The sequence below is a fragment of the Mustela putorius genome, unplaced genomic scaffold, assembly GCF_011764305.1.
Source record: "Mustela putorius furo isolate JIRA1106 unplaced genomic scaffold, ASM1176430v1.1 tig00003896_pilon_pilon_pilon, whole genome shotgun sequence".
In the NCBI taxonomy this organism is placed as follows: domain Eukaryota; kingdom Metazoa; phylum Chordata; class Mammalia; order Carnivora; family Mustelidae; genus Mustela; species Mustela putorius.
Window position 1 is genome coordinate 7,762,562 of NW_025422045.1, and position 9,803 is coordinate 7,772,364.

The window sequence follows — 9,803 nt, forward strand, 5'->3', positions numbered from 1 at the left end:
AGAGTGGAGCGGGTGATGGGAAGAAGGAAGCGGAAACAGAATCACAGCCAAGACAGAACTTATTTGAAGACAAGAGACAGTTTAGCGAAAGGAAATGGAGGCCCCTTCCTAGAGTTTCCCATCCCTAAGTCACCAACAGGGCTCCTCAAGGGGTCCTAGAGGAAAAGGTGTTTGATTTGGAGTTCTGCTCCTTGGTTCAAAGCCCTGCTCTGCCATTCCCCATGTATATAGTCTTGGGCATGGCACCTGAACTTCTCCTTCAAAGTCAGTAAAGTGGGGCAAACACCGCCCCCCTTCTTATAGTTTCTAATGGAGCTACTATGGGACTGAAATGAAACATGTGTAAGGGATGCCTGGGTGGTTCAGTTGGTTAAGCATTTGCCTTCAGCTCAGGTCATGATCCCAGAGTGCAGGGATCCATTCTCACACTGGACTCCTTGCTCACTGGGGAGCACGCTTCTCCCTCTGCTTGCTGTTCCCCCTGCTTGCTCTCTCTCTCTCTCTCTCTGACGAATAAATAAAGTCTTTAACAACAACAAAGTCAGTGATAGAGGAGGCCACCCACAGAAGTTTCACCAGTGTAGGGAGACCCTTTATCCTCAGACTACCCTCAAAACACACACACACACTTCCAGTTATCTATTGCTATGCAAGAAGACACCTCAGCCTTGGTGGCCTGAAACAGCAATATTGCCAGGCTCACAAATTCTGAGGTTCAAGAATTCAGACAGTGCACAGGATGGCTGAGCTCTGCTCTGCAATGTCCAGGGCCTCAACTAGGAAGATCTGAGTGGTGGGGAATAATTTGCATGGCTGGGAGATAGAATATTCTGGAGGTTTCTTCATTCACATCATAGCCTGGGCTATGATGAAGCCAAGCTGGAATCAGCCAACACTGCCAGAATACCTACATGTCACCTCTCCATCACTTCCCCAGTGAGCCTCATGCTTAACACCTAATTTGCAAAAACAACATCCCCTCACATGAGGCAAAACTGACATTCTTAGGTTTGATACTTGGCAAATTAGTCGAAGAACATCACAGCAGGAAGGGTCATTTTCAGTCATCCCATCCAGCCTGTCATTTTCAGACAAGGAAACGGAGGCTCAGAAAAGAAAAAATGACTTGTCCAAAGTCACACAGCCGGTGAGAGGCAGAGCTAGGATTAGAACCAGGACTCTGCCAGATTCTGTCTGGTGCTCCCTGCACTGTTCTTGCCAAATGCAATTGCCTAGGGAGGTACCATCTGGAAATGCATTTTTTGTTTAAGGTTGAGTGAACGTATCAGACCTTCACCTGAGAGCAGCAACAGGACACTGAGCACTGCACATGGGACCAAGGAGGCAGTGGGCAGAGAAGGAAAGACCCCGAGGGTAATAGCAAGAAGTGCATCTATTCCAGAATGAAACCAGAGGAGGGGCTGGGTATGAAGAGCTAAGAGCGTGATTCTGCTCCAACTCCTGCATGCTTCCCATGGCTGGCAAAATAGCACAAATGCCTCACTCTGGCAATTAAGGCTCCAACCTGCAGTTCCCAGGCCCACACATACACCCTTTTCCCTCGTATGCCTGCACAGCCAGCGCTCTTGCCAGGTTGGATTATTGGCTGTTCCTGCCTCCATGCTTTTGTTTAAGTCACTCCACCCTCCCCCAGTCCCATCCTACAAAATCATAGGGCTCTTGAAGGATGGGTATCCTTATCTTCCACGGACACCATCTCCCTTCCTCTCCAGATGGCTTTCTCCCCAGAGCCCCACCACTCTTGGTTTGTACCAAATTGGCATTCTCCTTCCCCTATTTTAGTTATCATCAGTGTCCACTTCCCTTTGCCTTTAGGGCAAGAGCAATGTCTCGTTCATCTCTGTACCCAGGCAATGGCTGATAGCCCAAACCTGATAAAGTTTGTTGGATTGGATTGCTAGAATGTAAATAGCCCAAGACGACTGCCTTGTTTTCTGTTGTCTCCCAAGGATATCCAAGTCCCTAGCCCTTAGAAATTTTACGTTGGATGGAGAGACATATAAATAATTTTAATAACTGCCACATACAGCATTTCTTCCAGCAAGTACCTTCTCCATACCAGGAACTTTACTTCGGGGTGGATGCAACGATCCCTTTCTATAGATGATGTAGCTGAGGTTTGGGAATGTTGACTTGCCCAAGTTCCCCTAACTTGTAAGTAGCTGAGCTCCGCTGTGAATCTGTCCTGCCCACCTCCAAAGACCAGGATTTTCTGCTCCCCTGACCCACCTACACACTGTCTTCTCTCAGTGGAAACTTCCAAAGATTCCAAAATGGTGTTAATACAGGGGTTCTCAGCCCAGGCTGCACATCAGAATTGCCTGAGGGTGTTTAATGATCCCCACGCTCAGACCACACCCCTCACCAATGACATAGCAACCTCTGGGCATGATGTCTGGGCATCAGTAGTGGTTAAAACTCCCAAGTGATTCCAGTGGGCAGGTTGAGAACCACTTTGCTCATGTCACAAAGATCTGGGGAAATGAAACCACCCTCCATCAACCCAATAAACTGTAAACACATCTGAGCACCTGCTTCGTTTAACACACTCCAAGGGACCGTGAGATGGGTGAGTCACAAGAGCTTGAAGCTTCCACAGAGAACAAGTCCACCGGGAAAGAGGTGACCGTGGCAGGCAGCAAAGGGCAATGAAAGTGGTGATATCCTAAAGCACAGTTTGGTTGCCCGGCAAGTATACAGAGCCTAACAACCTGTGGACAAGGAGACAGGGCAGGGATTAAGATGATGCATGTGTTGGCTGGGGCAGCTGGCCCTGGGGTCAGCCCAGAGGGTGCATAGTGTGAGGACAAATGATGCCAGGTCCCTGCATGCAGTTTACTTACTGTGTGATCTAGGGCAAGCTTCTTGATTTCTCTGTGCCTCCTTATCCTCAGTGGCCAAGTGGAGCTAAGATTTGTCTCCTAGGCTGTTGTGAATGTTCAGTTCATCAAGGATCCATGCAAAGGACTGTGGCCTGACTTCTCAGCCCTTCCCGGTACCTGGTACATGGCAAAGTGCTCAATGAGTCTTAGCTCTTTTAATTTTTCCTTAAATGTCTGCTGTGAGCTTCCTTAGAGGAGGAAATGGAACTTAGCCATCTTTTCACCCCACCCACCTACAGCCTGGCCCAGAGGACGTTCTTAGCAAGTGTCAAATGAAGTCTGGAATGCAGGCTTCTTGACAGTGGGCCCAGTGTGGACTCTTAGGCTATCAGAGCAAGCCAGGAGAGGGCACAGGTGGTTCCTCCCTGGCTGGCTTGCCTCCGGGCTGGAAGGCAGGCCGGAGGCCTCCTCCTCCCAAAGGTGGCCCTGTGGCCTGACTTCTCAGCCCTTCCCAGTCCCGCCTACCCTTCCCTGTGCCCTCTGCTCTCCCACACCCAGCTAGGCAGGGCCAGGGCGTGTGGAAAGGGCCCAGAAGCCCTTCCTGTTTCCTCCCTCAGAAGGCCCACTGGCTTCTGCAGTCAGAGGTGACTGCTTCGAACTTTAGCCTTACTGGACTCAGCAAGGCCTTGACTCCACCAAGAAAGGAGCTGGGCCATGAAAGGCCTTGCCTTTTCCTGGAAGCCTAGAGAATGGGGATTTCCTGAGCATATAAGCACACCCATTCACTCTGCAAATATTGGAGGACACCTCCTGGGGCTGGGTTCCATTAAGGGTAAGCATAGAATCAATGCCCAGATGTTTATAGCAGCAATGTCCACAACAGCCAAACTATGGGGAAAACCTAGATGTCCATCAACATATGAATGGATAAAGAAGATGTGTTGGGTGTATATAAAATACACACACACACACACACACACACAATCGAATACTATACAGCCATCAAAAAAACCCCAAAATCTTGCCATTATGGAACTAGAAGGTATTATGCTAAACAAAATAAGTCAATCATAGAAAGGCAATTATCAAATCATATCTCTCTGATATGAGGAATTTGAGAGGCAGGGCAAGGGGTCGTGGGGTGTAGTGAGGAAAAAAATGAAACAAGATGGGATCAGGAGGGAGATAAACCATAAGATACTCTTAATCTCAGGAAACAAACTGAGGGTTGCTGGAGGGTGGGGGGATATGGAGAGGTTGGTTGGGTTATGGACATTGGGGAGGGTATGTCATATATTGAGTGCTGTGAAATGTGTAAGCCTGATGATTCACAGACCTGTACCCCTGGGGCAAATAATACATTATATGTTAATATTAAAAAAAAAAAAAAAGAATCAATGCCCAGAAGGGTCAGTCTACTCCAGCAGGCATCACGAGGGGTTTAAGGGGAAGGAGAGGCTTGGAAGAAGAGGACCAGGTGAGTAGGAGGTGGCAGGGAGGGGAGCACATCAGATGGGAGCAGCTGTGTGCACAAAGGGATGGGGGTAAGCAACCTCTTGCCATTTACCGTCCCAACCCCCACCTGAGTCAGCATGGGGGTCACACTGTCAGATCATGACCCAGGCATTCGCCATTGCCTTCAGTTTGGGGCAGAGTCATGGGCATGGAGTTCTTAGAGATGCCCCCCAAGACTGTGCCTACCTTTAGGGCTACAAATTTCACCTACCTGTGTCTCTAGCTTGAGGAGTCAGGTAGGCCTATTTATAGTCCGATTCAGCCACTATTTTGGAAAGTCACCTTTCCTTCTCTGAGATTTAGTTGCCTCATCTATAAAATGGGAATATCACACTTTTCCCTCAGAATTGATGTGAGGACCAGAAAAAAATATTTGAAAAAGAATTGGGTACAAATTTCACCTTCCCTCCCAAAATTGATGTGTCCCTCTCTAAAGATAGTCTGTCACTTGTGCTGTATCTCTCTAACCATGTTGTTACCACAACTGTCCCTGAGATATTTTCTTCTTTTCACCTTCATTTATCCAAGACTTAGCTCAATTCTAGCCTCCTTTACTGTTCAGATATTTCCTGGTGCCATGGGCCAGGCTCTGGGCTGGGCCCTGAGAGAAATGAGACATAGGCTCTGCCCTTCAGGATCTCCACGCCAAGCAGAGAAGCTATCCTGGAAACGAAGGTCCAGAACCCCATGGTCTGGGGCCAGGCAAGAGGCTGGGCAGAGACCCAGAGGAGCCCAGAGGTGGGACGGATGGTCCCTGAGCGCTGAGCACAGTAGCAGGAAGGCTGCTCTGAGGAGAGAGCCTTTCCTCAACGTCACAATCATATCTGCTGAACTGAAGATAAGATTGCACCTTCCCCTGTTTGTTAATGGGTCCTTTGAGTCACTCCTGCCATCTTTCCCACACTTTGCTGGTGGTGTGGTTAAACCCACCATCAGAGGCCTTGGGTGTTTCCATGAGGGAAGGATAGGGAGGACAGAGTACAGTCCTCCCCATCCCAAGAGGAACTTCAGGGCCAAACTTGGTCCCAGTCTGCTCCAACTCTTTCCACACCCCTGGCTGATCCCCAACCTCTGTGTAGGCTTGCCCTCCCACTCAGGACTCGTGCCCTGCCCTCCCTGGTCTGTATCTTCCTCTCACTTGAGCCCAGGTCCCAACCCAATTACAAGCAGCTGCATCCGGGAAAACAAACGCAGAAAAGGCCAAGTCCAGCCATCTATAGTGGCCTCCGTCCCAAACAGAACTGGGCCTCCATCCTCACCAGAACTGCTCCCTAGGGTAAAGAACCCCAGGACCCTCAGCTCTTTCCTTCTAGGTTTTTCCAACCTCTCATGTCATGTTTGGTTTCTGTCACTGTCTCCACACACATTATGCTCATCCCTCTGCTTAGATCAAACCAACATCTATAGAGAATCTATCTGAGCCAGGCACTGTACTAAGCATTTCCTATTATTTCATTTAAATGCCACGAAACATTGTATTATTACAATCTCCATTTTACAGATGAGACTTAGTGAGACTCACAGAGTTAATATGTAGCAGAGACAGGGCTTACACTCTGCACCAGTTATGCCACACCACCGATCTCCCTGTTCTGCACTGAACATTAGGAAGAGCAGAAGTTGGGGGGCTGGGTATGGTGTGACAGAATCACTCATGAATTCCACACCAGGCACAGCAGTGCCAGTAGGCTCCTCCCTTACTCTTCCACCTCCCCACTGGCCAGAGGATACAGCTTTGGATTTGAGATAAATCCGGAATAAGAATAACTCTGTGAAGGGCACCTGGGTGGCTCAGTCGGTTAAACGTCTTCCTTCAGCTCAGGTCATGATCTCAGTGTCCAAGGATCAAGCCCCACCTCTGGCTCCCTGCTCAGGGAGGACTCTCCTTCTCCCTCTGCCCCTCCCCTACTTGTACTCTCTCTCTCTGACAAATAAATGAATAAAATCTTAAAAAAAAAAAAAAAAAAAGAACTGTGAAAAAGAGAACAACCCATCCAGGAAAGCCTCCTGACAGGGCTGTGGAGACCCTCAGGAGAAGTGGAGCAGAGGTAAGTTTGGTTCTCTATGAGGGACAGAGGGCTGAAATGATAGCTTTATCTAGAAGTGAAATACACCTCAGCGTGCCATGCTCGGGGATAAGCGAAAGAAAGAAAGAAAGAAAGAAAGAAAGAAAGAAAGAAAGAAAGACAGACTTTTTTGGCAGTTTGTCCCCAACCTTGTGTTCCAAATGCAGTCCCCAACAAGAAGGCTAGACTAACAACTCATCCAACCCACTTGCACAGTTTGTAAACTCGAAAATAAAGAAGTTAAAAAAAAAAAAAAGAAAGAAAGAAAAGAAAAGAAATCTCCCAGAACAAAACAAAAGGACAAGAAGGTGGATAATATGAAGAAATGTTCAGAGGCATAGAGAATAGATTGAGGGAGTCCAACATTTGTCTAAAATGAGTATTAAGAGAGAATTAAAAGGAAAAAATAATAAAAGATATACTTAAAGAAAATTACCTTTGCTTTTTTTTTTTTAAAAAGGTAAAAATCTTCAGATTAAAGGAACCCACCAAGAGCCAAGTAGGGTTAATTGAAAAAAATATCTATACCAGGGCAAATCAGGGTGAAATTTTAGAACGCTAAGAATAAAGAAAAACCCTAAAATAATTCAGAGGAGAAAAGCATCTTGCCTCAAGAATACAAAGGAGAGTGAGAGCTGTGAAGTGTGTAAACCTGGCGATTCACAGACCTGTACCCCTGGGGATAAAAATATATGTTTATTAAAAAAAAAAAAAGAATACAAAGGAGACTAGCAACAGATTTCTCTTTGAAATCTGTGGTTTCAAACCAAACTATGAATGTGAGAATAAAATGAAGCAACGTTTTGCAAAATGGCTCAGAAATCTTACCACATGCATCTGAGATGAAAAAAAGAATCACTCTGGAAAATGTAAAAAAAAAAAAAAAAATGCCTGAGCACCTGGGTGGCTCAGTTGGTTAAGCAACTGCCTTCGGCTCAGGTCATGATCCTGAAGTCCCAGGATCAAGTCCCACATCAGGCTCCCTAATAAGCAGGGAGTCTGCTTCTCCCACTAACCTCTCTCCTCTCATGCTCTCTCTCTCTCTCTCTCATTCTCTCTCTCTCTCAAATAAATAAATAAAATCTTTTTAAAAAATGTTTAAAGGATCCAAAAAAGTGGATGATATGAGATACAAGCAGTAGCTTGTGCTGAGTGGGACCCAGAAGAATGGAACACAGCTAGAAAGAAAACAAAAGAATTCTTAAAGGGCTGACATTTGAAGGATTCTCAGTTGACATGGGTTTATATTTCCTTCTTTATCCAGTCAGTACTACTTCACAAGGTCTTAGAATCACCAGACACCTTAAATGAATTGATTCAGAACTTCTGGGGGTGGGGCTGAGGAATGTGCATCTTCAACAGGCCCTTTTAGGAGATTTCATATCTACACTAAAATTTGACACCCAATGTGTATTTGTTTCTAAAGAGAATTATATATGTTCATAAAGTATATCTCATTTATTGGCTTTTAATTTTTAGAAACAATGCTTAAGCCAAGAATGAACTAGTTTAACTGTAGTACTGATTAAGATGTAATGCTATAGATCTTGGCAGCACAAAAAGTATATATAGCTATAAAAAAAATCTTTAAAAAAAAAAAAAAAGGGGGCGCCTGGGTGGCTCAGTGGGTTAAGCCGCTGCCTTCGGCTCAGGTCATGATCTCAGGGTCCTGGGATCGAGTCCCACGTCGGGCTCTCTGCTCAGCAGGGAGCCTGCTTCCTTCTCTCACTCTCTATCTGCCTGTCTCTCTGCCTACTTGTGATCTCTGTCTGTCAAATAAATTTTAAAAATCTTAAAAAAAAAGTATATATAGCTAACAAATTTGGGAAGTAGAAAGGGTAGAAGGAGAGGCATTTGCTCTAGTTGATATTATATTATTTTTTCATCATAACGGAAGGCTCCTAACGGAAATGGCTGATACCAGGGTTGGGGCAGGGATAGTACAAGGATGAGAGCACAAGGCAGGGAAAGGAAAAGATGTTTTACAACCTAGAACACCTTGTTCCAGAAAGTAAGGAAGTGCTCAAAAATGGATGGTAACAAATGTGTTGGGGACAAGGGAGCCAGCTTGAAGGGGCTCCCACTGATCCAATTTGGAATAATTTGATTATTGAAATAAATAATGATAGAAACAGGTTTTAATATGTTGATATAACATATTGAAAAAAATTTTTTAATCCATGTGTCCTAATCTGATATTTAAAAATAAAAATTAAGGAGCAACTGGGTGCCTCAGTTGGTTAAAGGTCTAACTCTTAATTTCAGCTCAGGTCATGATCTCAGAGTTGCGAGATTAAGCCCCTTGTTGGGCTCCACGCTAGGCATGCAGTCTGCTTAGGATTCTCTCTCTCCATCTCCCTCTGCCTCTCCCCTTTCCCTCTCTAAAAAAATAAATTATTAAATAAATTAAAATGAAAATTAAGGGGTCCCTGGCTAGCTCAGTCAGCAGAGTACAAGACTCTTGATATCCTGGGTTCAAGCCCTACATTGGGGATAGAATTTACTTAAAAATAAGTAAATAAAAACTTTTTTAAAAAGTTATACCTGGGGCTTCCTGGGTGGCTCAGTGGGTTAAGCCTCTGCCTTCGGCTCAGGTCATGATCTCAGGGTCCTGAGGTCGAGTCCCGAATCGGGCTTTCTGCTAGAAGGGGAGCCTGCTTCCTCCTCCTCCTCTCTCTCTCTCTCTCTCTCTCTCTACTTGTGATCTCTCTCTGTCAAATAAATAAAAATCTAAAAAAAAAAAAAAGTTACACCTGTTAACCTCACAGAGATTTAAAATTTTTATTTTAAAAATTAAAATTAAAGCAAAGGGAGGATAAGAAAGGAAAGCAATTATTTATTTGTTTATTTATTTTCAAAGATTTATTTATTTTAGAGAGAGAGAGCACGTGCATAAGCGGGAAGGGCAGAGGGAGACAGAATCAGACTCCCTGCTGAGTGTGGAGCCCAACTCAGGGCTCGATCTCACAACCCTGAAATCACAACCTAAGCCGAAACCAAGAGTTGGTTGCCTAACCAATGCGCCCCCCAGGCGCCCCTGGAGAGCAATTTAAAAAAAAAAATTATTTGACAGAGATCACAAGTAGGCAGAGAGAGAGGTGGAAGCAGGCTCTCCACTGAGCAGAGAGCCCGATGTGGGGCTCTATCCCAGGACCCTGGGATCATGACCTGAGCCAAAGGCAGAGGCTTTAATCCACTGAGCCACCCAAGTGCCCCTGGAGAGCGATTTTTTAAAGGAAAATGACAACTCATAAATGAAGACTTGATGGAATTAGAAAAATCACCACTTCCCCAACGCAGAGCAATGAGTGTTCAGGCAAGAAAGACTCATCACTGGATATTAAAACCGCTGAGTGAAAGATGGTCAGAAAACAAGATA